This window comes from Ictidomys tridecemlineatus, chromosome 10 (genome assembly GCF_052094955.1).
Source record: "Ictidomys tridecemlineatus isolate mIctTri1 chromosome 10, mIctTri1.hap1, whole genome shotgun sequence".
In the NCBI taxonomy this organism is placed as follows: Eukaryota; Metazoa; Chordata; class Mammalia; order Rodentia; family Sciuridae; genus Ictidomys; species Ictidomys tridecemlineatus.
Genome location: NC_135486.1, coordinates 120475705 through 120502560, shown reverse-complemented (window position 1 = coordinate 120502560; position 26856 = coordinate 120475705). Strand labels below are relative to the sequence as shown.

General features: G+C 38.9%; 1 protein-coding gene and 1 pseudogene across 7 annotated transcripts in view; one reads left to right on the top strand and one right to left on the bottom strand.

Moving 5' to 3' along the window:
• The window catches only part of Auts2 (activator of transcription and developmental regulator AUTS2), a 1065696-nt gene that overhangs the window by 818214 nt on the left and 220626 nt on the right, over positions 1–26856 (bottom strand). The gene's annotated exons all lie outside the window — the stretch shown is intronic.
• LOC120887731 (U2 spliceosomal RNA) lies at positions 5991–6135 on the top strand (annotated as a pseudogene).

Genomic DNA, 26856 nt, shown 5'->3' with positions numbered 1-26856 from the left:
TGCACATTCATCATACTAGGTAAAGAGCATCCTGAGTTTCTCTATACTATCTTTATTACCTCTTGTAAATCTTCAATTATTTCAAAATTCAAAATAAAAACTAAATTCAAAAAGCCTACACAAGTTGTCCAAAGTCACAAAACAAGGACGCTACAGCTCCTGAAGCACAGTTAATTGGCACTCAGGTTCTTCTTCTTAAGATTATTTAATAAATTAAGTCAACAGTGTAGAAAAGGAGAGGGGTCCACTTCCAATGTAAACATAAAAGTCAAATAAAACAGGCTAACTCATTTTTGCACACAATTAAACATTACTCATTCCAGATATATGATTTATCTAGTACTCCTTCCCTAGACAGTCTTAAGGGAAAAAAAGAGGAGGGAGAAATAGAACTTGTATTTCACAGAATGCTTCAAAGTGAAAGAAAAATGTGTCAGTCTGTAAACAAGTCAAGATGATGCCTGGCATTTTGTAGAGGGAGTGGTTTGTGAAGTAATGCCAGCGAGCCATTAAGTGTGGAGATTCCTTATTGGTTGATCGCTGTATCTAGTTTATGTAAATTAAGATGACCTGTGTGGAATGTATATATACCCCTCCTGTCCTACAATGGTGGCCCATAGGGGGGGCACCGGGACATTCGGGGGTAAGTAACGGAGAAAAAAAGCTGCCCATCCCTAGATAGGATGGGAGCAAATCTGCTCGTCCCTAGATAGGGCGAGAAGAAAAATGGCCATTTTGAGAAAATGGAGAAGATTGATACAGTATGTTTGTGTCTTGTTTTGTTTTGAAATGTTGTATTGTCTTTGTGACAAAAATATGGAAGGGGTATTAAGTAAATTGTTGAAAAAAGGAGGCACCCCAGTGGAACCAAGAATAGTTAGGGCATGTGTTGATAAGAGCCCAGGAACTCTAGTCAGAAAGAAAAAGAAAGTTCAGAAGGAGGAGGATTATCAGGAAAAAAGTTGCAGCAAAAGGGTATTACTGAATACTTTCCATTACTGGAGGGTGCATGAATTGGCAAGGCAGCTGCCAAGAGCAAGCCAGTCACAGCTCAGCAAGACACCACTGCCAGAGCCCAAATCGAAGCCTGACCCAGAGGCAAGGTCTCCATCTCGGGGGCTCTAGCTCCCTGTGCCCAGTGGTAGTTTGAGTAGGAACACTCCCTGGACTCTCCGGGGGCCATCTGGGGCTGCCCGGGATGCTGCAGGGGAAGAAGTTTGATCATTTTCAATGCCAATAATTAAACTACAATGGTTCTCCCACCCCTGGAGGCTGATGAATAATGAGCACCATTAAGGCTTATTTCAAATGTAAAAAACCTTGAGATAATGTACTAAATTGTTCAGAAGGTTGTTTTCTTAGCGCCTGCTGGAATACTACAGGATTTTCTTTAGCATCATTGTGGGAGTTCCTGCCTTCATCCCAGTGCCGGTGAGGATGAGGGTGAGGGTGACAGAATTTCCAGTGTTGCTCAGAACCAGAGGAGACTTCGGATCCAGCTAGCTGCATGCAAAACTTACCTAGACTGATTTAAGCTAGCTGCCTACAAAACTTACCTGGACTGAGATTTACCGCCCCCCCCCCCCCGGTTATTTTGCTGCAGCTGGACTGCAGCAAAAATGTAATTCAATAAATATTGCTTAGGATACTGCACACAGAGCAAAGTCCAATAATGATAGGTTTACCTGGGAGCACTCTAATTCATATGGCTCTGGTTACAGATGTTCCCTAGGTACCTGGGGTTGTTACTGAACTTCAGAGGGCATGGGTATCAGAAGATGATACACGCTCTCACATGCACACACTCTTGTATAGTCACAAGCCTTTAAAAGAGAACAAACATTTAATTCTCTTGTAAAACAGATGAATGCATTATAATTTACTAGCAGGTGCTGGCAGTAAGCTCTACTCTCATATTCCTATTAAGCAAGCTGTGTGGCAGATTTATTAAAAGCTCAGATACATCAAAACAAATGACTGAGACAACATTACAGTACTATTTACAATTCCTTATGGGGTGTGAGTAGGGGCAATACAGTATAGACTGTAACTGGCTTCACTGATATTAGAAGGAAATCTTCCATTGGATTGGAGCTGCCACTCTCATGCAAAAATACCCAAACCAAGGGCAATGAAGGGGAAACTGGGGCACCTGACACTTATACCAAACCACAGAATCTATAACAAAATTCTGAGAATCCATAATGGCTTATAGATGGCTGCTCCTTTTCTTCCTTGCTTCATTTTCTCTGTTGGTAAAATCAAAGCCACCTTCACACTTTCACTCTCCAAAATAAATCACTAGGAGAAGGAAGGTCCTTAGATTAAAAAGGGAAAGAACAGAGAAGAGGGAAAAAAGATCACTTGGGACTTGGGTGAAAACAGGGCAGGGGCAGAGATATTTCAGATGCTAGAAATAAAGTGCTCTGTTGGGCCTCTGCAAGTTCAGAGTCCACAACTTCTGTGTCCACATCCTTCATCTGTGGCTCCCTCGTCACTCTCACATTCAGTTATCTTTTGCTCAGCTTTCTGTTGTGCTTCTCACAAAATACAGAGAAAAGTCTTTTTTTTAATGCAAATTTTCTTTTTTATTGATTTTATTTTTTTAAAATGACAGCAGAATGCATTACAATTCTTATTACACATACAGAGCACAATTTTTCATCTTTGTATATAAAGTATGTTCACATCAATTCATCTTTATACATGTACTTTGTTTTTGGTTTTTTTGCATTACAATTCTTATTACACATATATACCATAATTTTTTATATCTCTGTATATAAAGTAGGTTGACACCCCAATTCGTGTCTTCATGCATACTTTGGATAATGATGTCCATCACATTCTACCATCCTTGATAATCCCCTGCCTCCTTCATTACTCTCCCTCCCCTCTGCCCTATCTAGAATTCCTCTATTCCTCCCATGTTCCCCTTCCCTATCCCACTATAAGTCAGCCTCCTTATATCAGAGGAAACATTCCACATTTTTTTTTTGGTGGGGGGATTGGCTAACTTCACTTAGCATTATCTTTTCCAACACCATCCCATTTACCTGAAAATGCCATGATTTTATTCTCTCTTATTGCTGAGGATTATTCCATTGTGTATATATACCTCATTTTTTTTTTATCCATTCATCCACTGAAGGGCTAGGTTGGCTCCACAGTTTAGCTATTGTGAATTGTGCTGCTATAAACACTGATGTGGCTGTGTCCCCTGTAGTATGCTGTTTTTAAGTCCTTTGGATATAGTCTGAGGAGAGGGATAGCTGGGTCAAATGGTAGTTCCATTCCAAGATCTCCAAGGAATCTCCATACTGCTTTCCATATTGGCTGCACCAATTTACAGTCCCACCAGCAATGTATGAGTGTACCTTTTTCTCCACATCCTCACCAACACATATTGTTGTTTGTATTCTTGATAGCTGCCATTCTGACTAGAGTGAAATGATATCTTAGAGTAGTTTTAATTCCAATCTCTTAGACCACAGTATAAAAATAAACTCATACATTCTCATTTCTGGGGCTCTACCCTTTTGTACAATAAATTTGAAGGAGTTAAAAAAAATTCAGGGAAGTGAATAGAATAAAGAAGACAAAGTAGATCCTTCAGAAATGCAATATTAGTACTGAGCCCAAGGTGGAACCAAGTATGTTACACTCTGAACTCATCACATGTAGAATGAAATGCAAAGTGTTCACCACAACCTACAATGAATCATAGAATCTACTGGGAACCAAAAATTTCAGACACAGTTTTCACATGGCTTGGTGAACTCAGGACACTAGGTCTGCTGCTCTCTGAATCCCTAACACTCAGTGTGATGACTTAAAGACTGAATAAATGAATAAAGAATGAACAGATAAGTTCTTGTTTTAAGGTTCTAATACTTTATAACTTTTCATCTCTACATAGTATACTCTAATCATGCAATAATATTCTAAAGCAACTATATAAATAACTAGTCAGGGAAAGAAGAAGAAATTAAAAATGAGTTATGCTGCAGGATTAAGAGCTTAAACTCTGTCCTGCAACTGCCTAGATTTTAGTCCTGTCTTGACTATTAGATAATATTTCTCGAATTACTCAATTTGTGCAGGGCATGTTGGTAAGTGCCTGTAATCCCAGCTTCTCAGGAAGCTAAGGCAAAGGGATCTCAAGTTCAAGGCCATCCTGGGCAACTTAATAAGGCATTATTCCAAAATAAATCGTTTTAAAAAATACTGAGGATATAGCTCAGTGGCAGACTGCTTGCCTAATTTGCCTCGGGCACTAGGTTCAATCGCTAGTACTGCTTGATTGATAGATAGACAAGACAGACAGACAGATGATTCCTCTCTATCCTTTTGTCATCTGTAAAATGGGAATTAACAAAGCCTAGATCAGAAAGAATCCATGGGGAATTAAATGAAAGAATACCTGTATAATAGTGAATGCTCAAAAGGTATTAGTATTTGTTATCAGTGCGGATTCTGGGCCTGCTGCCAGGCACAGATTAAAGGAAGAGGTGTTTGACTGAAGGAAGAACATGACAAAATGTCTAATCATGCAAGTCTCTAAAAGTCACCTTTCAAATGCTGTTCTCAGAAATTTCATCTGATTCCAAGCTTGGTGCCTGTATTTCCAGTGACTCAAGAGGCTGAGTGAGAAGGATCACAAGTTTGAGGCCAGCCTCAGAAACTCAGCAAGATTCTCAGCAACATTATGAGACCCTGTTACAAAATTAAAAAAAAAAAAAAAATTAGGGGCTGGGATTGTGGCTGGGAGTGGTAGAGTGCTCGCCTTGCATGGGCGGGACCCGGGTTTGATTCTCAGCACCACATAAAAATAAAGGCATTGTGTTGTGTCCTAAAAAAATAAGTAAATATTTTAAAAATTAAAATAAGAAGGGCTGAATTGTAGCTCATTGTTTGTAAAGCATTCCTGGGTTCAATCCCCACGCTGGAGACTAGCCTGGGCAACTTACGGAGACCCTTTTGCAAAATAAAAGTTGTTAAAAAGATCTGGGGACATATCTCAGTGGTAAAGTACACCTGGGCAATACCCACTAACCCCCACCCTGGGCAATGTTTTTCTCAGCTGACTGCAAAACAAACAAAAGTAATGCAATTAAGAGAGGTTACAGTCCAGAATGATCATGAGTTGTCAGCTATGGTTTTATCTGTATGCTTTCCCTAAACCATACTTAACACTGGGGTTTTATCTGTATGCTTTCCCTAGACCATACTTAACACTGGCAAGCTTTGTGAAAAACAGCCTACCTGGAAGCAAAATGTATGTTGAATAGGATAACAAAAGACACTGACCAGGCTAGATTTGTGACTCAGTGGTAGAGCACTTGCCTAGCATGTGTGAGGCAGAAGGTTCAATCCTAAGCACCATATACAAACAAATAAATAAAATAAAGTTTAAAAAAACCTTTTTTTAAAAGTCACTGATCAAAAATAAAACAAACAAAAAAATCATAACACTTGAGAGTTAGGCGGGGCATGGTGGCACACACCTGTAATCCCAGCAGCTCTGGAGGCTGAGACAGGAGAATCTTAAATTCAAAGCCATCCTCAGCAACTGCAAGGCCCTAAGCAACTCAGTGAGACCCTCTGTCTAAATAAAATAAATACAAAATAGGGCTGGGGATGTGGCTCAGTGGTCAAGTGCCCCCGAGTTTATTCCGCAGTTTGGAAGGAAGGAAGGAAGGAAGGAAGGGAGGGAGGGAGGGAGGAAGGGAGGAAGGAAGGAAGGAAGGAAGGAAGGAAGGAAGGAAGGAAGGAAGGAAGGAAGGAAGGAAGGGAGGGAGGGAGGGAGGGAGGGAGGGAGGGAGAGAGGCAGGCAGAGGGGAACAAAAAGAAAGAGACCCCTTGAGAGTAAGAGAGGATAAGGAGTTCACTTAATGTAAATCCACATTCTGTCAGGAGGCTTTAAGCGCCTCACCAAGGGGCGCTTAAAGCCAAGAATTCTATGTCTTTTGTATTTTATTTTTGGGGATATCGCTTCTCGGCCTTTTGGCTAAGATCAAGTGTAGTATTTTTGGGGAAAAAGGCATACTGGAGATAGAAACCAAGGACACTTTACCAGTGAGTTATATCCATAACCCTTTAAAAAAATTTATTTTATTTTTTTAAATATTTATTTTTTTCGTTGTAGTTGGACACAATACCTTTACTTTAATATGATGCTGAGGATCAAACCGAACCCAGGGCCTCTCACATGCTAGGCAAGCACTCTACCGCTGAGCCACAACCTCAGCCCTAAAACTTATTTATATATCTACTTGTTTATTTATTTTGGAAACAGGGTCTTGCTATGTTGCTAAGACCCGCCTGGAAATTGAAATCCTCCTGCATCAATCTCCGAAGTCACGAGATTACCAGCATGTACCACCCCACCCAGCATGTGTCATATATTTTTATCTCAAGTGCCTACCAAAACTGAACTGTCCACAATTACTGTCAGAACAAAACCACAGTATGAATCCCAGGAGGCGTGTGATGAAAATTCAGGAGAGGAAGGTTCACAGAAGAAGGAACATGAAAGTTCTGGACAAACAGCTCAATCCAATTCTATCTAGGTTTAGCACAGGCCGCGCTATCTGGTGCTCACTCACTAAACACATTTTAGGGAACTGGATCCTCCTTTCATTTATAAAACTTCTTACTGCCATGATTTCTCTATGAAGAGGCCAAAATCACTAACTCTCCTTTTCCAGACTTATCTGACTCCTTCCACTATAATCATTTGTAAAACACAGCATGCAGTAAGTACCAGGAAGACAAGACTTTTCTAGCATCTTCATTCCACACTCAGCAGCTCCCACAAGTGCATCAAGTAAGACAGGGCAAAGCCCTTTCCCTCAATTGTTGGTTAATAATAGAGCCCTGAGTTTGCAGAAACCAAACATGAGCACTCTCAGTCAATCAAGGACACCTTGACTCTGTTCATCACTGATAAGGATAGTGGGTATGAGGGCAGAAGCCTGGTCTGCTTAATGAGACTTAAGGGCAAATGCTCTACAGACTTCAGCAGGGGAGGGAGGCTGAGGCAGATCTTCCCCCTAACAAGAAGAAAAACAAGAACCAGGAAGATTCTTTTGCTCCTGGCATCCTTCCTTGTTTGAATGCCATGAAGACATTATTTCTTGGAACAATAACAGCCATCCATCTTACAACCAACAGTTCACAAGCCTGAGGGTAAAATGTAACACACTATATAAATGGCAGAGGGGGAAAGGAATAAACAGAGCTTAAAACTTTGAGCCTCTGAATTCAACCCTGGGACCCCCACTATTCCTGACTTCTTGTCATGACACTGGCTTTCCCATTACTTAAAACTGAAAGCATCTGTGCTCATTCCCCAGATCCTATTTTGTCCATTTCACAGATTGAGGAAAACGAATTACTAGTGATTTAAATAACCTGATAGGACAGAGAGATCACTGTTCATAAGACATGATGTTAGGTAATATGTGGCATAATTTCAGGGTCAAATGGAAGCAGAGTGGAAGAATTAAGACTCCCAAGTGCCAGGGCTAAGATCTACTCCCAAAACTAAAGTAATTCAAACATTCCAGCATGCTCTAAGAAACATCAGATCTGCAGCACTGAAGTCCCAGGGGTACAGCTTGTATTCTTGAAAACCCTGAGTGTTTCACTTAGCCAAATATTATGCTTCTGCCTTTTAAATATTTCCATTTAAATGTAGATTTTGACCTTCTCTCCAATAAAATATTAATATGAGTATAAAATATATATTACTCATCATCTGAGAGAGGGTCTCTTTCCAGTGTCTGTCATGTTTCCTCTCTGCTGACTTGGGATGACTTCTGAAAACCATGACAGTTTTATCTGCTAAACCGATCTGTACCAAATACTTCACTGACTGACTAAAAGCTCTAAGACCACTTCCTCCTCAGGCACATTTTGGGTTTATCTGTGCATATCTGTTTAATTTCTCTCATTCAGTTAGTAAGATTGTACTGATACATTTCTGATACATTCCTTATAGCAATAACAATTAACTATTGGGTCTCCAGCAAAACAATACAGGGCCAAGGCTAATTTCATTTGAAATATCTCCTTTCCTAAATAAATAGCCTATATTAAGATTAACTGGGGTTCTTATTTCTAATAACTACAGTCCATTAAGTAGAATGGGGATTTTTTTAAAATCACAAATGTTACACTCATTAGTTTTATCATCTTAATTATTAATTAAATTAGCAAATGATGAATAGGGGATTAAGTAGTGCACCAAGGATTGGCCAATATGTGTATTTTCCCCTATTCATTTCTCTCATGCTTAATCACTCAAACAAGGAAAAATTATATATATATATATATATATATATATATATATATATATATATATAATTAAACAAACCACATCCAAAACAAAACTATCTTAGCATTGACTGCTGAAACAAAGAGAAGATGGCACTCAATAGTTTGAGGACTTGCTTATGAACTGTCATGTAAATTACCTCACCTCTCAATCTCAGATTCCTCATGTCTAAAATGGACACAAGTAGTACAGCAAATACTGACTGATTACTTTTTGAGCTAAGTCATCAGAATCTACCCTCATTGATAAAGGAAACAACTCAGAAAGCTGCCTCTGTAAAGGAATCTGAAATATTAACATCCCACCTATCACCTTCAACTGGTCACTCCACAAATGCCTCAAGTCACTGCTGTGTCCTGGATCATCACCATACATTCTCTTAATTCATCTAATCAATGCTTTTGCCCATTCAACAAATATTTGAACCACAATTTCCATTTTCTGGTACTGCATCAAGTATTTAGTGTTGAACAATACAAACATTTCCTATTCTAGTGGGTTTATAATCTTCTCGAACAGATTTCCTAAACTTTGACCTCTTACAGACACCTATTGATGAAGAATTCTGCCCTAAAAACAATCCCCTGTATAACACTCCCCCATCCTCATTATTCTCCATTTCAGCACAAACGCCTCTCCACTAGATCTGAACCCATGAACCCATTTGATTTGGTTCACTTCATAACGTATTATCACTTAACATTCCTTATTTAATTCATGTAGAAAATATTTATTTACCATTTCTTTGAGGTCCACTGGAAGAGCTAAAGGCCAACCGTGCTATTCCAACCACCTTTCCTCTAGGACTAGATCACATATTGAATCCCAGTCTCATCTTATCCTAGACAGAAAGCCCAGAGTCCCCTGCACAGAATGTGAGAAGGGTACCAAATGTAGCCAGCTACCCAAACTCTATATGGACATCATCCTGCCACCTGACATATCCTACATTATCAGCCTACACACAGAGCAATATTAATCTCAGGTCCCCACCAATTTTTTTTTCCTTTTTTGAACCAGGGATTGAATCCAGAGGTGCTTAACCACCAAGACACATTCCCCAGCCCCTTTTTAATATTTTTATTTAGAGACAGGCTCTCACTGATTTGCTTTGGTCCTCACTAAATTGCTAAGGCTGGCTTTAAACTCCGGATCCTCCTGCCTTGGCCTCCCAAGCTGCTGGGATTACAGGTGTGAACCACTGCACCACTCTCAGCACCTACCAATTCTTGAATAAACTCTAGCCATTCTGCCTGGCTGTCCATGAAGTTTTATACCTTTCTGAAGTCCTGAATTGGGACAGACAGCCAGTGAAGAATCAGCCATTGGGGATTCACAGCCATTTATCTGTTTTGGGTGATGCTATGACCATATGTTTAAGTCAAAACATCTGAATCAAGCCTGCTGCTGAGATCACAGGACTATAAGCTCAAACACTTAATATCATGATTAATGACTAAAGGAAGAGCCCCATAGAAAAATATCCACCCCACTCAAATAGGAAAAATAAGGAATACTAACTGGTATTACCAATGGTTTAGGATTGGAGAGTTTGAACAAAGCAAACTACTTCTGAAATACTTGCTTTGAAACTCCAACTCACATCACATACCACAAAGAGGAACAAAAAAACCCATCATTCCCTCTCACTCTTCTGTGATTAAAAAAAAAAAAAGAACTATGCACTTTAATCACTTACATCAAAATAAGCTACAGAAAACTCTTGGGTACTTCTAAAAACAATTCATCCTAAAGATCCAAGGGAAATTCCCAAAGAGGATGTTCTAAGCAATAACAGGCTCAGTGTATACATGCTACTCTCAGGTATGTCCTCAGGAGAGAGTCATATTAATTGAAGCAGGCTGACCTGGTGACATGTTTATTACAAAAATCACATTCTCTAGTGCCAGCATTCCCATTCACTTTTGCCAACCTTTAAAGAAAATCCATTGATTTTTTAAATTTTTTTTTAGTTGTAGTTGGACACAATACCTTTATTTTTATTTGTTTCTGTTTTTATGTGGTGCTGAGGATCAAACCTAGTTCCTCGAATGTGCTAGGCAAGCACTCTACAGCTGAGCCACAACCTTAGCCCTCCACTGAATTTTTATCCAAATAATAATATTGAGATACCAATCAATTTCCATATAGAGTAGTCTTAACCTGCATTCAAGTTCCTAAATAAGAAATTCTAGACAATGCATCTTCAAACAGAAATGAATAAAATAAGCCAGAAAACTAAAAAATTACTTACAAACTTCTCTGTGAATCCATAGCTTTAATGACTCAAGTTATTATCCAAAAGCTTAAGAATATATCCCACTATTCTTTAAGCTGAATCAATAACATAACTAAACCAAGATTTTGACTCTTTAAAATCACCACAAAACTCAACATTGTTTGTTTTTGGTACTGGGGATTGAACTCAGGGGGCACTCAACCACTGAGCCACATCCTGAGCATTATTTTTTTCTATTTAGAAACAGGGTCTCAATGAGTTGCTTAGCACCTCGCTGTTACTGAGGCTGGCTTTGAACTCAGCATCCTCTTGCCTCAGCCTTCCAAATTGCTGGGATTACAGGCATGTACCAGGACACCTGGCTCAACATTCATTTTCTTAATCTCAGTAACCTGTAGGCTTCACAACGTTCGTCCTACTGGAACACTCAACAATTATGTGTTTTTCCTAAAGCACTTCCTCTTCAGGTATCAGATGTTTTATATTACCACTAAACAATGAAATGGCTATTAATATGCTCAAGGCTGCATGAGAATATTACTTTTATTTCAGAGCTCAATCTGAACAAAAGCAACAGACACTAATAAAACATGCCATTTAACTGAGAAATGCTTTTCAGAATACAAGATTTCTTTATGTTTCCTCAACAGACCTGCTCAGTAACACATGATCAAAGTGTTATCCACAAAAACTTGAATCAAAGAAGAATATTCAAGCTAGCAAAATGAAAAAAAAACTTAGCAAAGTGGCCATTTCTAAAAACACAACTGCTGGGTCTGGTCCATACAGTTTCTGATGCAGTAGGTCTGAGGTGAAACCCGAGAATTGACACTTTAATTAAGTTCTCAAGTGGTACTGGTGGTCCAAGGTTTACACACCAAGAACCCCTGGCCCAGACCCACTTTCTCTCCCCCTATTCACCACCACCACCCCCAGCCTCCCTTCTTCTCACTCTCTAAGCTCCTGGGCCTCAGACAGTGCACTCTTCTGACACACTTCCTTCACATACAAATCTGGAGCCCATGAGAAATAGAAGCTAAGCCCTTGATGCAGTTCCTCTTGCTTAAGGCCTGCTTTTCCTGAATATTTCCCCTACTATTTTACTTCTCCAACTATCTTTACAAAAGAAGAACGTGTTTAATGGAGAAGAAGGTTTCCTAAAAACTAGAGGGTTTTGTTGTTATTTTCATCCATAAATTTCAAAAGGAATATGAACCTCAGGTTCATTTTTTTTAACCAAACTAGAATACCAACTAAATCAATTTTCATGCCTTTATTCTGTCTGTGACTTAGACACAGACAAAAAGACAACATTGCTCTAAAAGTTATTCTAACATCAAGTCACTTTCAACCTGTTTGACGAATGCATCTATGCCTACAGTCCGGAACCCTAGAAAGTGATCAAAACAATTCTACCAATGTGTATTGAGCTATAGCTACCTATGCTATAGAAATGGAGTTCAAAGCTGCAGAAAAAACTAGATCATCTAGGGAGAGATGATCATTAGACATTATAAAATGCCCAAGTAAAACACAGTTCCTTTGAAATCGAAAGTTCAAAAATGTTTTACCTCCTGAATTTCCTCATACTGAGATTGGAAACTTAAAAATAAATAAGTAAAAATCAAAAATTACCACCTGGCTCTAGCAGCACCAAATAAACTGAAATTGATATCACAGCATAGGTAAATCAACATATGTGTATTGCCTGGCTTTTGTTTCTACAAATTGCAACCATTTCTGTAGGACTGACAAACAATCTAGCTGTTTCTCATCTATCTCATCAAACCATATTAAATCCATTTTCCTTTTTACATTGTTTGCTTATTTCTTATGTGGGTGGGCAGCAGGACCTGGCTTACAGGGATCTAAACAGGTGACTTGCTTGACTGTACAACAACTTGACAACAGAAACAATTCGACGGGCAATGAAAGTCATCAATTCACTGTCCTCAAGATGGGTAGATCAGAATGCGAATACCATCCCAGAGGTTTTCAGTGACCCCTGGGGGAGGAGGGAGTATTCAGATTTTCAGGAAGGCCTTTATTCAGCACACACTGAATTCTGATTTCCCCCAGCAATGCTGCAAACCTACAATAATGCAGCTAACAGAATTTGAGCATTTGTTTGCATCCAGTACGCACAAAAGCAACAGATAATGGGACAGATAAAACCAAAAATAATCTGTTACCTATGATGACTTCAATTCTGGCAAGTAAATATTAATCTGAAGCTCATAACCCTAACTAAGCCAGGGTTTAAAACTAAGCCCCATGATGGTTTCTCAGAAATCACAGCAAAGGCTGACTAAACGTAATGCATGGTCAAAGCCCCTCCTACCCTACATAAACCACAGAAACTTCAGTTTTTGCTTTTGTATTTGGTTATGCTATCCACTAAACAAAGCAGAGTTCCAGAGCTAATGTGTATGTATGTGTATATATATATATATATATATATATATACACACATATATACATATATACATATATACATATATACATATATACATATTAGTGATGTAGTTCAGCCATCAAAACACTAGAATTCTGGTCCTGGAGTCTTCCTGCCCAGCTTTGTGACTCCTGACAAGCTACAACATTGTGACATGACAGAAAAGCAAAGGTTCTGGGTGGAGTCAGATGTCCTGTGTGCAACTATGAGCTCTATCACTTGCCAGTTGTGTGGCCTGGGCAACTTCTCTATGCCTCTCTTTTCTCATCTGTGATATGAAAACAGAATTAATATCAACATCCAAATAAAGCAATTATGAGGACCAAACAAGGCAACACATAAAGCACCTTGAACAATGAGTGGCTGAGAAAGTGTTAGCACTATTGCTGCTTTCATCATCATCATCTTCCACTTTAGGCCTGTTTGTCTATAAAGTAACTAAATGATTTCTATGTGATCTTCAAAGAGCTCCAGATTTATCGAACTTCATGTAAACTTCAAATACTGACCATTCAGTCTTCTCAAATGTACAAAATATAAAAGCTTGAAACACTGCCAGTTTCCATTCCAGTTATTTATATGTATCTATGAGCCTTGTGAAACAAAGCAATCTATGCCATCAGTAGAGAAAATGAAAGAAGAAAATCTAGTTCAGAGCATAGGCTACAGGCAGAAGACTATCTGAAAGTGTCCTGTTCAATAAAGATCCTCAGCATAAATAACACAAGAGAATCTAAACATCCCAGGGAGGCTGGTTTGCAAATCTCCATTTTATGCCAGATTTAACCAGTTCTAACTTAAATGCAAAACATGTGTATTATTAATAAAAGGCTCAGTATCACTTTATTTCTTATGCTAAAGCACAATCCATGATGCCAGAAAGAGGCAAAAGCTTTTAAAATACACCATGTGGTTCCTTAACAAATATGATGTCTCTTGATGAACACTTCTCGGCTGGTGTCCTAGACAAATAAGCAAGAACACACAGCAAATTGCTACATGTGAATAACAAGCCCCCATTTTCTTCTCTGACACAAATGGCTCAGCAGTGACTCATGACAAGACTAGGAGGCAGAGAAAGGAGGGGCAGGCAGTTGTAGACTTCTCTCAGTGGGGCACTTAAGGGGATAATGAAACAGGAAGCAGCTGGAATCATCTTGGGCCTCCAGAATAGCATAAAGAGAACAAAAGGTAACCAGGAGAGAGACATCTAGATTCAAAGCCTTGTCCATATCAAGTTGTAGCTGTAAAACCCTGGGCAAATTAACCTCTCTGATCATCTCCAAAATAAAGTTTAACTGTCTTCAAATGACTGTTATTTTAAGAAACAAAGAATTAATGACACAGATAGCTATCATTATTGATGATTTCTCAATTACCAAGACTGCCACACTTTGTACATTTGTTTCATGTAATCTTCATAATAACTCTACGGACCTAGATGATTATTACCACTGTCAGATAGAAAAGACTCACTCCTCAGTCCTCTTAGCCACCATCTCAGGCCAAATCTTGTCCTTATTTCATAAAGTCCTCCTTAATAATCCCAAGCACAATCAATAAGGCCTCCTGTAGATCATCAAATAGCGTCCCATATATTATAGTAGTTAACACATTCTACACACTCACAAGAACAAAGATACCTAACATTTACTGTGTGTTAGACTGATCCACTGGTATTCTTGTCTGCTGTCCCCACTAGAATGAGCTCAAAGTAGGAAATGTGGGCAACTCTGAAGCTGCTGCCAACCTTCACTGCCAGACACACCAAAGTACTCCACACTTCTTTTGAGCAACGAGTGAACACAAACATCATTATATTTAAATGTTTTAATGTTTTTTCTAAGATTCCAAATATTCACACTAATTGAGACAGAGCTCAAGTGTGCACAAAGTGAATGCAGGTTTCCTGAGCACCTATAGCAAGGTTCTTTGTCATTACCCCTAAGGAGCTTAGGCTGGTAATTTAGATCTCAATAGGTATAAACTGGAATGATTTAACCATAAAAGAGTCTACCTTATACAAACAGATTAAATTGAGTGCTTTCAAATGGAGATGCAAAACAGGAGAGGGGGAAAAAATCGCCATACAAAAGGATTTATTACAGTTTACCTTTATAATACATGTTCCTAAATCAAGTTTAAATAACTCAATTTATATGAATTCTTCAGAATGTAATATTTTTATGAAGATAAAATTTTCGTATGAAGTTATATTAAAAACTGTTATATGAAGATTCAACTTTTATATTTAGTACATATACAATTTCTGTTATTGTAGACACAACTGAGTGTTTCAGAAGTTAAGTAGCTAACTCTACACTTACAGACAGAAGAACAATTCCTACTTGGCAGACCTATACCTATCCACATAAGTAAAACATGGAATATGCCTTCTCCGCTAATTCAAGCAGGAACTTTAACAGAGAACTATTTAAAACAAAGTGTCAGTTTCCCAAAAGAAGGGGGAAATGTAGTTATATAAAAATGTCAATCCTTTGACCCAAGTCTATCAGTTTGACATTTCTACACACACAATTATTTAAGCCTTTCTGATGGCCAACTTACAAAACAGATAAATGACTGCTTATAACAAAGCTCTTCTACCAAGCATGCCCATAAATCATGATCAGGAAGCAATTTATTCAAGGACAAAGAGCTGCTACTGATCAAAAGTACCCATATTCTGATACTATCCAATGTTTTCACCCTCAGATGGACACCTCTGGACCTAAATTGATAAACATCTTCCCCACCTTTGGAGTGCTGTATACAGCACTAAACACTTAAAATGTCAAATACAATTCTAGGACACCCTTGTCTCCAAATACTGACCTGGTAAGACTGAAGATCTGAAGTGAAATTCATGAATAGAATACATCTTTCACCTTAAATCAATCTTGGGGCTCTCCCAAACTCAATCTTCCTCTGTGCAGTTTCTAGAAATTTTATTGATGTTACATATCTATGTTAACAGATCCTATAAAGGAAAGGGCTGTAATATCTATAATGGTTTGAAATCTGTCAGCAGAAATCTTCAATACCTAATCAAAAGAGCTATCTCAAAAGAAGCATTTATTTCTGTTAATATCTTCCCCTCACCAAAAATTCCCTATAAGTTCACACTAAATATTATGGGGATGCATTTTGTCCAGTGGCCTCTCCCTGGAGTATTGGGTTAAGAAAAATCAGATTGAAGTTCTGAGGTATACTTATGACATGTATTTGTTTGTTTGGGCACGAAAAAGGAAAATTGTCATAGGCATGCCATATGACATCTCTCTATCAGTATCTCTAAAGTCCCAGGTCACAGATGGGCTAAAGATATTAATTCTCGCTGTCTTGTTTTTGACTACCCTTGATGGGAGTCTAAATCATAGCTGCTCTTTGCACCAAATAGGTTGCAGAAATTAGTGAGACAAAGTAAGTATAAAGGAGACTATCCAAGGTCCGCACTGAATAAAAACCCAACATTTGGCTAATTCTCAAATCAAACAAGATAACTAGTTGTCTAAAATGAATACATCATAGAGCATAATGGTAGGGGGGGAAAAAAGCAAGGGAGAAATGCATGAAAAGATATTAGGGAAAAAAAGGAAAACAGAATAAAAATTTATGAGAAAAGGGAAAGGAAATATAAGAAAGTAAAAGGTACACTGGCTTTGCTTTATTCTGTGATTTCAGGCCCAAGTTCGATAGGAAATTTTACAGGATTTTCAGGATCTTCTACTTTCTGGGTTTTTTTTCAGAACCTGGCTATATTAATGTTAAGTGTATATATCATTACCACACTTCTTTCTAAAGCAGTTCTTATTTGAAGTCAGCATCAAGGGTTGATTTGAGTTTCAGGTCTTACAAGAGAGCTGCTACACACAGGTTAAGATTATGCTGGAGGTGGCAGAGGAACACAGAGAACATAACAGGCCAGAGAAAGAAGACTTTATCGTATTAAGGTTATAAGGCAGAAATTCTTCCTGTGTATTATTTCACAAAGCTTGGATCAAGTGATTCATTAACATTCATTCTGTTGGGCGGGCTCTTTCCTAAATCTCCCTCTAGCACTCTTGAGCTCTGGAAATATCATCTACCTATTCCTTTTCAGCTCTGGAAATATCATCTACCTATTCCTTTTCTAAGAAAAGGGAGTGGGGAAGGGCAAATGGGCATACCACCAAAATCAGAAGCTCTAACTCATGAACAGATGGGACGACTAGCAAGACACCAAACTAAACAGTTATTTTAAAACAGTCTTTACCCTAAGAATAAAGGCCTTTTGTTGCATGCACTTGGATAAGCCCTCTGATAAATAAATCCAGAAAAAGTTATCTACCATGTGAAGTGGCTATCCAGCTTAAAAAGAAGGGTGAGATAGGAAAGTCTGTTTAACAGTGATGAGGAGAAGGAGTAGCAGGTTAAAGTAAGTATAGAGAACTTTGAAAAGACTCGTGTTCACCCCTTCTCTCCAAGGGTTTACACCAGGGTTATTATCTAGCTGCCCATTAGAATCCCTTGGGAAATTTCAGGAACTATATGTGTTTAGTGCTCAATACCACAAATTCATACAGTTGGTCTGGCATGGGATCCAAATACAACTACTTTTTTTAAAAACTCCCAAATGATTCTATCATGCATGTAGATAAAAATTTATGAGGAGTAATTCTTTTTTAAATATAATTACTGTGGTGCATATCCAAATCCGGACTTTTTAGAGCTATTCTAGGACAAGTTCAAGATTTTTCAGGATCAAAAGTCTAGATAATATGGTAGAGCTTTCACTAAGATTTACAATGAATCTGCAGTTCGAAGATCATCAGCCATTAATAAAATAAAAAATCTAGGGACTGGGGTTGCGGCTCAGCCGTAGAGCTCTTGCCCAACACCTGAAGGGACCTGGTTTCGCTGCTCAGCACCAGATAAAAATGAATGAGTGGAATAAAGACATTGTGTCCAAATACAACTAAATTTTTTTTTAAAAAAGTCAAAAATCTAATTCTAATTATATAATAATCAGGTCAACAATGAAGGTGAATGATTTGGGGGGCCCAATCCCACACTCCCTGTATGGATGTGAGATGAGCATAGACAGGCAGAGGATCAGACACAACTGTGGTTCTTTAGGGCTGGTTCCCAGACCAGCAGAAAAAAACATCACCTGAGGACTTGTCAGAAATTAAAATTCTCAGGCTGTATTTCACACTTGAGAAACTGCTAGAAAGTGGAGTTCAACAATCTGTTACAACAAGCTCTCTAAGAAATTCTGTTTAAAGCTATGGTTTGAGAGATAGTAAGTAGTTGTTATTCTTCCTTAGTAATATTTTAATAAAATATCCTAGGATCTCCTTATGGACACCCAAGAAAGAAATTATGTGTTCTTAAAAGCTTAAACACTCCCAGGTAACATCTCATAAGGACAATTAATTAGTATTTAATGAGTCATTAAGTCACCAAGACTGACTTCTCTTAAAATCCCTCTTTTATCTCCACCATTTCAGGAACAGAGGGATTTATAGCTATTTTTTTGTAATTGTGAGCAGTAGATAATTGTTGGGTTTTCTGAAAAGCAAAGGTAAGAATCTCTCTCACACAAGACAAAATTCTGGCAAGGATCTTAGAATAAAACCAAGTACTAGATCACTAAGTAGTGATCTGCCATTACCCATCAAGCCTGTTGTTACAAGTTACATCACCCAAATTTATTAGCTTTCTATAGGAACAATAATACAAAAGACAATGTTAGCAGGTAAAAAGAGCACAAATTACTAGTGCCCTTGCTAAGCCAACACCATGTGACTCAGGTGAGAGAGATGTAAGCGCATCTAAAATACCCAACTTTGAACTAGTTGGTCTGAAGAAGCAACTCCTTCCTGAGATTTTTTTTTTTTTTTGGATGATGCTGGGGATTGAACCCAGGGCCCTGTATATACAAGGCAAGCACTCTACCAACCGAGAGCTATATCCCCTGCCCAAGATGTTTCTTTTTATATCTGTTAATAGCTGCCATCTGCTAGTTTCTGCCTCTGCAACCATGTTTGCTCTGCAGATGTAGCCAGATCCAGAGCTGCTTAGAGAAATGGCGGGGGGCAAGGAGGCACGGGGAGGTCCTGAAACCCCAAACTTTGTACCATATAAGATACTGAGAACAAAGGGTTGTGCTCAACTTTAGGAGAAGACTCTGCTGAGCTCTCACCAGTTCTGAATAAACCTTGCTCTTCTACATCTCCAAGTGTAGCTAGTGCAGCTAGTCTCTTTCCAGTGCAATAATTTTCCACATTTTTCCACATCAGGTCAGCATTACTCTCTAGAGCTATAACAGGTTTGGAACATGCTGCTTAAGTCAGGCTCTTACATGTGACAGATAAAGCCTAAGAGCAACATGCGAGAGCTACGGACCATATTTCCAATCCCTGCAGATGCAAAAATAGGTCCTGAGAATCAGTTCCCATATTCAAGGACATCACTCCTCCAATACTTACCACATTTCTCAATGAATGATCAGAGAAAGAAACACTGTTATTAAGAATGAAGAAAACAAAGATTTAAAACATGATAGGAGTTCAACCCAGTTCCAGAACCTGAACACACAGCTTATCCTGATTTTAAAAGAGAAAGCATATATTTCAGACAACTGTAGTCCTTCTCAGAGCTGTAGAGCCACTGCTGCCTAAGGGATCACCACTGGCTCAAACCACCTTTTGAAAATTTCACACCTCATGTTACTTAGCACTGCTGAGCCAACTTAGTGAGTTAAAATCCCGAAAATTAAGTCCATCACAAAGCATCATTTAAATCAACAGTCATTTAAACCATGCCAAGGGCCAAAGGCAAATACCTTTCATTTATGAAATAAAGTGATGGAAGGATTTTTTTATCTGCAAATTCTACATCCCACTCTCTCAATACCCTAAATTAGAAGATTTGGGGTACAACTGGAAACAGTCTGGGATTTTTCACAGTCAGTATAAATAATTCTACTTTCTCTCTGCCAGTTAATGCAGGTGGCGCTTTAAAGCTGAGCATCAGGGATCCAACTGAGGCCCAAGACAAAGACATAATACTCTAGAACAATTCAAACATAAACCCTAAGAGTTATCAAGTAGACACAAGAGAGACAAAAGCAACATGGACCCTTGAGGATTCTCTGACATCCTGGGAAGAACAAACTATTTGGTCCTATAACAGCAGGTGATTCCCACCAAGCCTGGCAACAATCCTGAGCCAATCAAGAAGCTATTCTAATGGGGCTGGGGTTGTAGCTCACTATTGGAGAATTTGCCTAGCATGTGTTGTTAGGGTCTGTAAACAAGTCAAGATGGTGCCTGGCATTTTGCCAGAGGGAGTGGTTTGTGAAGTAATGCCAGCAAGCCACTAAGTGTGGAGATTCCTTATTGGCTGACTGCTGTATCTAGTTTATGTTAATTAAGATAAGCTGTGTGGAATGTATATATACTCCTCCTGTCCTATAGTAAACGGCTCCCACTCCTGCTATATCAATGTACACAAGTTGTTCGTCACCCCCCAGTTATTTTGCTGCAGCCGGACTGCGGCAGATGGTGGCCCGTATGGGGAGCCCCAGGACACTCTGGGGTAAGTTGACGAGGAAAAGCTGCCCGTCCATAGATAGGATGGGAGCAAATCTGTTCGTCCCTAGATAGGGTGAGAGGAAAAATGGCCATTTTGAGAAAATGAAGAAGATTGATACAGTATGTTTGTGTCTTGTTTTGTCTTGAAATGTTGTATTCTCTTTGTGACGAAAACATGGAAGGGGTGTTAAGTAAATTGTTGAAAAAAGGAGGCACCCCAGTGGAACCAAAAATAGTTAGAGCATGTGTTGATGGAAGCCCGGGAACTCTAGTCAGAAAGAAAAAGAAAGTTCAGAAGAAGAAGGATTATCAGGAAAAAAGTTGCAGCAAAAGACTATTACTAAATACTTTTTGTTACCGGAGGGTGCATGAATTGGCGCAGTGGCTGCCACATGTGCAAGCCGGTCATGGCGCAGCAAGGACTTTCCAAGCGGCAGCAGCTGGCTCTTCCCCGCCCCCTGCTTGGGGAGCAGGACGCCACTGCCCAGACCCCAAATCCAGACCTGACCCGGAGGCACAGTCTCACAAGCTCTTGCTTCCTGTGCCTGGAGGCAGTTTGAGTCCAGGACATTCCCCAGGGCCATCTGGGGCTGCCCGGGATGCTACAGCCTGCAGAAAAATGCTATCGGCATCCCTGATGTTTGGTCATTTTCAATGCCAATAACTAAACTACAATGGTTCTCCCACACCGGGAACCTTATTTCAAATGTAAAAAAAAAACTTGAGATAATGTAATAAATTGTTCAGAAGGTTGTTTTCTTAGTTGAATGCTATAGGATTTTCTTTAGCATCATTGCTGGAGTTCCTGTCTTCATCCCAGTGCCGATGAGAACGAGAATGGAAGAATTTCCAGTGTTGCTGAAAACCGGACGAAACTTCGGCTGAGAAATGAACGAGACTTCGGAGCTGTTGCTGTTTCTGCTGCTACAACTTAAGCTAGCTGCCTGCAAAACTTACCTGGACTTTGAACTTACCTGGACTGTGAACTTACCTGAACTGTGATTTACCTGGACTGTGAGTTAATCTATTGAAACACTGCTTTACCTGGACTGAGACTACAAACTATAATCTACTACAAATTGTAATTTGGTATCTTTGCTAATGGTGTCATTGCTGGTATAATTTTTCCAAGGGCTTCTTGCATGGAGCCATCAATTGGCTTGGTATTGTGGCATTTTGTATCTTCCCCTTCTGCTTGTAGCAGATTATTTATGGTGTTTGTGTAAAAAACCACTATGGTCATTATTTAAATTAAACAAAAGGGGAAAATGTTAGGGTCTGTAAACAAGTCAAGATGGTGCCTGGCATTTTGCCAGAAGGAGTGGTTTGTGAAGTAACGCCAGCAAGCCACTAAGTGTGGAGATTCCTTATTGGTTGACTGCTGTATCTAATTTATGTTAATTAAGATAAGCTGTGTGGAATTTATATATACCCCTCCTGTCCTACAATAAACAGCTCCCACTCCTGCTATATCAATGTACACAAGTTACTTGTCACCCCAGTTATTTTGCTGCAGCCGGACTGCGGCAATGTGTAAATCAGTGGGTTTGATTCTCAGCACCACATATAAACAAGTAAAATGTTCATTGACAACTAAAATAAATAAATAATAAATGAAATGAAAAATAAGTTATTCAAATGCCATTGTTTTTATGTGTTTCTTGGATTCTGTGGTCCCCAGAATGAAGCCATCTGCATTATTTGGAGCAAGAATGCCCCACCAATCTCTGTTATTAACTACTTCCAATGAAGACATGATATAGATTACTGGCCATCTTTTACATAATTAAAATTGCATGCATGAGGCACAGGGTTCGATCCTCTGCACCACATAAAAATAAATATTGTGTCCACCTACAACTAAAAAAAATATTTGAAATAAATAAATTAATTAAATAAACTAATAAAAACAGGAAGAAAAATGTATTCTAGGAGATTTAGATGAACTGCCAGTAAATATTATACTTGGTTTGGAGATTCTGGTAAAATAAGACAAAGGGAAAACATATTAGGTTATTTTCTCACTTTTCAACTATAAGAAACAGAAGTTTATCAGGAAAGAACAATATTTCCCTAATACTAAGTTTTAGGAATTATTTATGATTTCAATACTTATGCAAAAAAAAAAAACCACCCTCAAAAGCTTTTAAATGGCTGATTTTCATCTTGATGGCCTGTTACTGTGCATTAAAACACTAGTAAAAGTAACAGGAGAACAAAATCAAAAACATGAGATATTATAAAAGGTTGGAGGCGAACAGGGTAGTACACACCTGTAATCCCAGTGACTTGGGAAGATGAAGCAAGAGGATCTCAAGTTCAAAGCCAGCCTCAGCAACTCTGCAAGGCCCTGAGCAACTTAACAAGTCCTTGTCTCAAAATAAAAAATAAAAGGGTTGGGGATATGGCTCAGTGGTTAAGTGCTATCTACTCTACAGAGGCAATAAGCAACCAGGTTTCCAAACCTGATTAAATCCTCATGGAACATTTATCCACAGCTTGTGTAATATGACATGTCTGAAGGCATGGGTCTTTCTACAACTGGTATACTACACAGCACCCTCACCTACAAGAGACAAGACAAAACAGTATAGGAGAGGAAGAAAACCACTTTGTAGATTTCCTTTGTGGGAACCAGCCATATTCAATGCCCACAGTGCTACAGACAACTTGAAATGAGCAACCTTTGAGACATTCTATTAAGGATTCCTGTGATTTAGCTGAAGTACAATAAATGCAAAACAGAACAACCCTTCCTTATGTGAGACTCTAAATTTCCCCCCCTAATGCCAACAAAAAAATATAAGTTTTTTTTTTTCAATCTTCACCACAGTTGGCAATGTCAACTGCTTATTTCCCTTTAATGAATAAGTGATTTTCTCCTCCCACCTTTGTAGTCCTCATGTTTTAAGCAAGAAGAGTTTCATGATATTTTAACATCCACTTTGGGATTTAGATTTCTATTAGAGCATCTACTATAGCCATCTTCAGAATCCTGGGGTTGTGCATGTGTGCATTGGTTAGGGTTTGTTAGTTTGTTTTGCTAGTTTTTTTCTTCTCTCTTTGATAGTAAAGATCCATCTACATAGGACAAGTTCATCCTGGATGGGTGTGAATATGCCATTCACATTCTAACACACAGGGAGGCAGTGCTCACATACAAAAAAACACCTTTCTGCATTTGAGATCTCCAGCTTTCACTGGTTTCCTTATATTCAGACATAGATCAGCTCTGGGATGCAGACACTAGGAAGCAAAAAGAGGCTTTGCTTCTAGAGGTTGAGGGAAGGTGGAGAAGAAAGAAAAAGGCAGGACAGCAAAAAGCACACAGACCAGACAAACCCATGTATGTTTTTTTCCAAAATTCCCAAAGCTACAACCACATCTACATGACATACTACCGCAGAACAAAAGAAAACATTTCCCACCCTGGGCCTGTCAGGTAACGGGACACAGGACGGACACCCACACAGCTTCTCACAGAAACTAAGAAGTCAAAACAGCAGAGCAATCAAATGCCCCATAGAGACAGAATGGAAGCTAAATCAGGCTGACTCTCTCCCTTAACAGATGTAAAATTTTCTTTTAATTCTAGACTTCCCTAATAAGGAGGTGAAGATAAAGGGTACCAGACCCAGAATAGACACTCCATAATTTGTAAGATAGACAACCCACAAACGACCTTTGGAATATTTAATCTTCGAGAACAGAATATATTAAGATTTTACTATTATCTATCAGGCAGACAACACAGACTGGTTAAAATACTAGAAATAAAATTCCATACACTAATAGACAAACTTACAATAGACCAAAAGTTTAAAGTAGGTGCCTTGGTGAGGCAACATTACAACTGTTAATAAAAGATGACACACTCTTCACCACAAAAAAAAAGTGCACTCCCAGCATCAACAGGGCTCTTCAACAGCAAATGTAAGACACCACATACTGACAGAGAGCCACATGTATTCATGCATGCACTCACACCCAGGCAAACAAGGATTCAAACCAGACAAAAAGAATCTTGAGGAGCCATTACTCACATTTATACTGTGTTCTAATCCAAGCAAAAGCACTACTGAAAGCTCAGTGTACTGAAGGGATTTACAGACAAAAGTTTCATATCCAAGGTCCAGCTCAATCACCTGAGGCAGCTCACTCAATCTTGCTGGAGTCTTGAATTTGTTCATCAATAAACTAGAGACAATAATTACTTGCTCTGATAATCCACACCATATGGAAGATTAAAGTGTCCTGGATGAGAAATTAACATTGAATTGGGGTGGGGAGGATTTACTAAGGACTGAACTCAGGGACATCCCCAGCCCTATTTTGTATCTTGTTTACAGACAGGGTCTCACAGAGTTGCTTACTTCTTTGAACTTTTGATCCTCCTGCCTCAGCCTCTGGAGCTGCTGGAATTACATATGCCACTGTGTCAAGTTTAACAATGAATTCTAAAGAAGCACTGAATGCAGGTGTTACTATTATTTAATATAAGTTGGTACTTTTCTACTGACAAACCAAAACCTAGAAGTTTGTCAAATCCCAAGCTATACTCCCCTTTGTTCAAAGAATTTTCCCTTTAGGAATAACTGTGACTACAGACCCTGGTTCAATTCGGGCTGCAGATAGGAGGGTAGTAAAAAGAAGTCCTAAGTCTCCTGAATGAAGTCATTTTTGTGTTTAAAAACAAAACAGGGCAACAAAGAGCCCATCTCCACTTGGTGTACAGAACCCACAACACTCACAAGGACTCCCTGCTTCAAGAGGTAATAAATGGCACTACATTTATTGCCCCTTTACCTGCAAATTTATGTTGTAGGAAGCAAGCTTTTGTAGATCTTACCACCCCCCACCCCCCCACCCACCCCCCGCAAAAAAACAAAAGTTTTATGCCTCAAGCCTTTCAAACCTGGGTGTCTTCCTTCTCCTGAAACAAAATCTCTATTTGTGGAACTGTTCCCTCATGGACCACTTCTGAAGGAGAACGACTCAAAATTAAGTAAAATGACTAGCTGGTAAATCTGGTCTGAATTTCATTATTTACTCAACCATAAAAGGGGAAAGGTGGGGGATGGGCAGAGGATTACTGAGCATCTAGTATATATCAGGAAATAGGCTGGAGGCAGAGGATTCAGAGATACAGAAGACAAAATTGCTACCCTTTCAACAATTGCCCAAGTATAACTAACTGCACAATTATGTTGTAGAAATAAACCCTGCAATGGAAGATAGGAATACAAACTGAGAAAATCTAGAATTATTCTGACTCTACTATCAATGCCATGTTTTTCAGATTAGTGGGTCTCCACCCAATTATACCTGAACCCCATCCCACAGCAACTACATAATAACTCTAAGTGTGCCAGCCTTGGAATTTTTTAAAACTCTTTTAAGTGATCCCAATGTAACCCCAGAGTTAAAACCACTGTTATGACTCAGGAAACTTTGTCTCATACTGACAAATTATTACATTGGACAGAAGGGGTCTAAAACTGTTAAAGGACATTGTATCCTCCCACAGATAGCCCCCAGAAAAGCTAATATTAAAAATAAAACTGCACACAACCTCACAAAACTCCATTTACTAGATAAAAAGAAGTTTCTAGAGTTGCCCAAGAAATATTAGTAAAGTGTGTCCTGATATTAAGCTACTATCCACACAAAATCAGTGAGCAGAAGCCACAATAGTACAGCATTTCTGTTAAAGTTTCAACCTCACTAATCCTGTTTTTTAACGTTACCATTAAAAAGCCCTTTGAGAGAGAGAGAGAGAGAGAGAGAGAGAGAGAGAGAGAGAGAGAGAGATTGATTATTACTTTACCAGTAATAATCACTATCTCCAAAACACAAGCAATCTTCAGTTGTCCTCCAAAGCAGATCAGGAGACACACGGATATATCAAAGCATTGAAAACTCAATTTCACCTATAATGACCCAAACCACACTGAATTTCAAGCCAGAATAAGAACTATGGCAATTAAATGTGTCAAATGGAGGCTAGGTTTCTGGCTCAGTGGTAGAGCACTTGCCTAGCACATGTGAGGCACTGGGTTTGATCCTCAGCACCACATAAAAATAAATAGAAGGGAGAGGTCTCCCCTTCTATATCTTGGAGCTATTGGGAGTTAATGCTGCTCAACCAAGGAAAAAAAAGAAAAAATCTAGGGCCATTTTCTTTTCCTACAGAATTTCTACTTCTGCCCTAACAAAGAACCAAAGAGTACCAATTCCCACA